Source organism: Sceloporus undulatus, chromosome 5, assembly GCF_019175285.1.
Source record: "Sceloporus undulatus isolate JIND9_A2432 ecotype Alabama chromosome 5, SceUnd_v1.1, whole genome shotgun sequence".
Classification (NCBI taxonomy): domain Eukaryota; kingdom Metazoa; phylum Chordata; class Lepidosauria; order Squamata; family Phrynosomatidae; genus Sceloporus; species Sceloporus undulatus.
The window spans coordinates 146683972-146690061 of NC_056526.1; the positions used below are offsets into that span (position 1 = coordinate 146683972).

Consider the following 6090-nt stretch of genomic DNA (forward strand, 5'->3'; position numbering starts at 1 on the left):
ATCTTGGAAGCTAAGCAGACAGGCCTGGTTAGTAGTTGGGATGGGAGCCCTCCAATGAATACCAGTACAGTACCTTCAAATCACCTACTGACCTAAGATTACCTCATGATTTTCATAGAGTTTTCCTAGGCAACATATACTTAAGAGGTGGGTTTGGCAGGTCCTTCATCTGAAATATAGCTTACAGCATCCGGTATTCATTGGAGGTCTTCCATCCAAAATGCTAATCAGGGCATACTGATAGATACACATTTTTTTACACTGCAGTTAGAAGTCCCAGATGTATGTTTAGCTGTTTTGATAGATTTGGTGGAAGCCATGAAAAGCTTTATTATCCATTACCACTTTCACCTCATCCAAACAAGCATCTGAAGAAGCAGGTCTCTGATCTCTCTCCTCGAAATATGTATCCGAAGAAGTATGTCTGTCTCTGTCTGAAGAACATTCTGAAGAAGGAGGTCTGTCTCTGGCCTCTCTCCTCCAAACATGCATCTGAGGAAGGAGGTTTGTTTCCGGACTCTTCACTACCACCATACATATATCTGAGGACCGAGATCTGTCTGTGGACTTTCCATTCCGAAACTGCATCAGTGGAAAGAGGTCTGTCTCTGGACTCTCTCCTCCAAACATGCATCTGAAGCAGTAGGTCTCTCTCTGGCCTCTCCCCTCCAAACATGTATCTGAGGAAGGAGATCTGTTTCTGGCCTCTCTCCTCAACACATGCCTCTGAAGAAGGAGATCTGTCTCAGACCTCCCTCTTCCAAATGTGCATCTGAGAAAGGAGATCTATCTCTGACCTTTCCCTTTCAAACATCCATCTGAATCAGTAGGTCTGTCTCTGACCTTTCCCCTCCAAATATGCATCTGAGAAAGGAAGTCTGTCTCTTGACTCTCTCCTCCAAATGTACATATGAAGAAGCAGGTCTATTTCTGGCCTCTCCCTCCAAACATCCATGTGAGGAAGATCTATCTCAGACCTCTCCCCTCCACACATGCCTCCGAGGAAGCAGCCTCACGTTTCCCAAAGCTCAGGCTAACTAACACCTTCTTGCTTCCACAGACAAGTCTCAAAGATGCTACGAGGTCCTTGGGGATGCCGAAAAAGAAACAAAAACGTGTTCTGAGCGTGGCTGGTTTGGGAGGGAGGCTGAGGCTAGAGCTGGAGAGGAGCAGCAGCGGGGCTGGCACAGCCCAAGGCGCGCGTACAGTAGGTACAGTAAGAGAGGAGGAGGAGGCGGCGCGCCAAAACGTCCCTCCCCAGCTTTCTCTTTCTCTCCGTCTCTCTCCTTTTCTCTTTCCCCCTTTTCTCAGCAGCAGCAGCAGCAGCAGCAGCTCCTCGCTCGGCCTGCCTTCCCTGGGGCAGCCTGTGCGTAAAAAGCGAGGCGGTCCTCCTCAGCCATCTCCAGACACCCTTGGAGAGGGCTTGGCGCGTAAAAGCGCACAGGGGAAGTCTCCTTGGAGGAGAGCTCCAGTTGCTCCCTTCTTTTGGGGGCTGAGAGGGAGGCAAGGAAAAGAGGGGTGGAAGGAGGAAGGATGGGAGGGGGAAAGAGAAGGGCCAGGGCTAACTAGCCGGGCTTTGGGGCCTTTCAGAGCCCAGGGAGAGAAGGCAGAGGAGGAGGCAGAGGAGGAGGCGGGAGGGCGCAATGGTGGTGCTCCTCCTCGTCCTCCTCCTCTTTCTCCTCCCTTCCCTCCAGCAGCAGCCAGCTCCAGAAACCAGGAACCAGCTCCAACAGCAGCAACACCAGCTTGCTGTGTGTGAGTGTGTATGTGTGTGAGAGGAAAACACAGGAGGAGGAGGAGGTGGAAGAGGAGTGAGGGAAAAGCAGCAGCAGAAGGTGGAGAAGGAAGGTGAAGAAGGAAGGACGCGCGCCCCAAGAAGGAGAAGAAGAGGAGGAGGAGGAGGAGAAGGATGAGGACTTGCTAGCTGGGGCCTTTGTAGAGGAGGAGAAGAAGCAGCAAAAGGGGAGGGAAAGAAAAAGTTTACACCCTCCTGCTCCCTGCTGCCACTCGCCCCACTGACTTCTTCCCAATGTTGGCGCAGATGGGAGTTTTACCTGGAATGACATAAGTTTGGTTGGTGCCTGTGGAGAGGAGAGGAGAGGAAAACCTTGCCCTCCTCCACCCCTTTCCGCGCTCTTTTTTAAACAACAACAACAACAAACAAGCAACATTACAGTCTCCTGGATCCAGGCTTCTTTTCCTCCCTTCTTCCCTCGGCAATGTGACAGCAGCCAAAGGGGGGAGGCAAAACCTTGCCAGCCTCCTTGCAGGGGAGCTGTCACCGAAAGAGAGACTCTTCGTTTCCAGTTTCAAGAAAGAAAGAAAGAGAGAGAGAAAGAGAGAGAGAAGCTGGAAGTATTGCTGGTTTTACTCCACACACATATATAAATCTTTTTGCAACCTCCCTCCCCCCAATAACTCTGGTCTGCTTGCAAGCTAAGCCTTGCATCTCAGTCTTTTTCTGGAGCCACCTTTTTTCCTTGCCATTTTTATATATGTGTGTGTGTGTGTGTGTGTGTTTTATTTTCTCCTCTCTTTCATCGACCGCTGTCAGTCCTTTTTGGATCCCAGCTTGAAAGGACTTGCCTCCTCCCGGCCATTGCTGTTTTTTTCGGTGGGGGAAAGAACTACAAAAATAGAAAATAAAATATGAAGGTGAGTCCATTTTCAAAAAGCAACCACAAACCCGCCTTACTTTTTATTTTGCATGGACAGGTAGAAATAAATAAGAGCTTGGAGGGAAGGGGGGGCGCTTCTTTGGGATCCACTCCAGAGGATGGGTCTGAATTAATTAATAATATGTGTGTATATATGTGTGTGTGTGTATTATAAGAAGGGATTCATGGGGGAGAACTTGCTGTCCTTCACCAGTGAGGAAAAGGAAGGGGAGCACTTCTTTGGGATCCACTTCCAGAAGATGGGAGTGAATCATATATATATATATATATATGGGAGAGAAACTGCTCTCCTGGGGGGGAGGGGAGCACTTCTTTGGGATCCACTTCAGGGGATGGGTGTGAATTTTATTTTTTATATAGAGGGTGAGAGAGCAAGTTCTCCCCCAGTAATTTCCTTTATACTGTATGTGCGTGTGTGTGTGTGTGTATATATATATGTGTGTGTGTGTGTATGTATGGAATTCTCCTTCACCAGGGAGGAAAAGGAAGAAGAACACTTCTTTAGATTCTACTCCAGAAGATGGGTGTGAATTTTATTATATATGCCGTATATATATAGAGAGGGGGGGGGGGGGGGGGGGGGGGGGGGGGGGAAGTTCTCCCCCATTAATTATATATCTATTTATCTGTCTGTCTGTCTATCTATCTCTCTATATATAGTATATGGAATTACTGGGGGAGAACTTGATCTCCTCGGGGGGGGGGAAAGGAAGACAGGAAGGGGAGCAGTTCTTTGGGATCCTCTTCAGAGGATGGGTGTCAAATATATATTAAAAAGGAATTAATGAGAGGAGAACGTGCTCTCCTCCTACAGGGAGAAAAAGAAAGAGGAACACTTTGGGATCCTCTCCAGAGGATGGGTATGATGATGATGATTATATATATAGATAGATAGAGAGAGAGAGAGAGAGAGAGAGAGAGGAAAGCAAGTTCTCCCCCATTAATTCCATATACTGTGTGTGTGTGTGTGTGTGTGTATATATATATATATATATATATATATATATATATATATATATATATATATTTATTTACGTATATATGTGTGTGTGTATGGAATTAACGGGGGAGAACTTGTTCTCCTCCTCCAGGGAGGAAAAGGAAGGTGAACACTTTTTGATCCACTCCAGGGGATGGGTGTGAATTTTATTATTTAGAAAGAGAGAGGAAGAGAAGAGCAAGTTCTCCCCCATTAATTCCATATACAGTGTGTGTGTGTGTATGAATTAATGGGGGAGAACTTGCTCTCCTTCTCACAGGGAGTAAAAGAGGCATCCAGGTCATGGCTGGTCCTTGGAAAACTTAGGAAAAAGGGGAGCAAGAAAGAAACAGCTTTGGCTCCCCATTGCTCCCCAGAGGGCTGGGATGGGGAGCGGATTCGAATTGGGATAAATGAACCTGTATGGAGGGTTTTTTAAAACACCCTGAAGGGCAGTGTAACGTCGGGAATGAGCTTGTGGGCTGTTTTCGACTCCTTTAGGGCCATTCTGCTTCGAGAATATTCAAAATTAGGAGAGAGGAGGAGGAGGAAAGGGGGGGGTCCTTATTTGTTTAAAAAAGCGTCTCTCCATACACTTTCCACGCTTTCCTTGCTGCCTGAACAGAGAGAGAGAAGCTGGAAGTATGTGGTTTTTACTCCACACACATATATAAATCTTTTGCACCTCCCCCCCCCCCCCAATAACTCTGGTTCTGCTTGCAAGCTAAGCCTTGCCATCTCCGTCTTTTTTCTGGAGCACCTTTTTTCCTTGCCATTTTTTCATGGTGTGTGTGTGTGTGTGTGTTTTATTTTCTCCCTCTTTCATCGACCGCTGTCAGTCCTTTTTGGATCCCAGCTGAGGACTGCCTCCCCGGCCCTTGCTGTTTTTTTCGGTGGGGGAAGAACTACAAAAATAGGAAAATAAAACTGAAGGTGAGTCCATTTCAAAAAGCAACCACAAACCCGCCTTACTTTTTATTTTGCCTGGACAGGTATAAATAACTTAAGAGCTTGGAGGGAAGGGGGGTGGACGCCTTCTTGGGATCCACTTCCAGCGTGATGGGTCTGACTTTAATTATAATATGTGTGTCTCTATGTGTGTGTGGGTATTTATAAGTAAGGGATTCATGGGGAGAACTTGCTGCTCCTTCACAGTGAGGAAACGGAGGGGAGACTTCTTGGGATCCACAAAACTCCAGAGATTGGGAGTGAAAATATATATATAGGCGAGAAATGCTTACTGGGGGGGAGGAGCACTTTCTTTGGGATCCATTCAGGGATGGGTTGTTTGATTTGAATCTTATTTTTTATTATAGAGGGTGAGAGAGCAGTCTCCCCCAGTAATTTCCTTTGTGTGGTGTGTGTTATCTATGTTGTGTGTGGTGTGTGTGTTATGTATGATTCTCCTTCCACCGGGAGAAAAGGAGAAGAACACTTCTTAGATTCTACTCCAGAAGATGGGTGTGCTTTTCTTATATATGCCGTATATATATAGCGGAGCGGGGGGTGGGGGGGGGAGGGGGAGAGGGAGAGCAAGTTTCCCACATTAATTATATATCTATTTATTCTGTCTGTCTGTCTATCTATCTCTCATATTAGTATATGGGAATTTACTGGGGGAGAACTTGATCTCCTCGGGGGGGGAAGGAAGACGGAAGGTGAGAGTTTCTTGGGATCCTCTTCCGAGGATGGGTTGTCAAATATATATTAAAAGAATTTAATAGAGGAGAACGTGCTCTCTCCTACAGGGAGAACAAGAAAGAGGAACACTTTGGGATCCTTCCAGCGGAGGGTATGTGATGATGCTGTTTTATATATATATATATACTATCCATATAGAGAGAGAGAGAGGAGAAGAGGAAGAAGTTTCCCCTTAATTCATTATATGTGTGTGCGTATGGAATTAACGGGCGAACCTTGTTCTCCTCCTCAGAGGAAAAGGAAGGTGAACACTTTTTGATCCACTCCAGGGGACTGGGTGTGAATTTTATTATTTAAAAGCGAGAGGAAGAGAAGAGAAGTTCTCCCCATTTTCATTCATTATACTGTGTGTGGTGTGTGTGTGGTGTGTGTAGAACTCATGGGGGAGAACTTGCTTCCCTTCTCAAGTGAGTACACGGTGCTCAGGTATTGCTGGTCCTTGGAAAACCTTAGGAAAAAGGGGAGCAAGAAAGAAACAGCTTTGACTCCACTGCTCCCCAGGAGGGCTGGGATGGGAGTGGATTCACATTGGGATAAAATGAACCTGTACTGGCGCGGTTTTTTAAACACCCTGAAGGGCCGTGTAACGTCGGAATGAGCTTTGTGGGCTGTTTTCGACCTCCTTTAGGGCCCTTCTGCTTACGGACTATTTCAAAATTAGTGAGAAGAGGAGGAGGAGGAAAGGGGGGGGGGGGAGGGGAGGGGGGGCGTGGAGGGTCTTATTTGTTTTAA

At 46.8% G+C, this 6090-nt stretch overlaps 1 protein-coding gene across 2 annotated transcripts in view; it reads left to right on the top strand.

The window, feature by feature from the left end:
* Positions 1 to 1321: 1321 nt before the first annotated feature.
* Positions 1322 to 6090, top strand: part of NR3C2 (nuclear receptor subfamily 3 group C member 2) — a 192896-nt gene continuing 188127 nt past the window's right edge. For both annotated transcript variants that reach the window (XM_042466730.1, XM_042466732.1), the window contains exon 1: positions 1322 to 2655. The gene's annotated coding sequence lies outside the window, so the exon portion shown is untranslated. The remainder of the gene's footprint in view (positions 2656 to 6090) is intronic.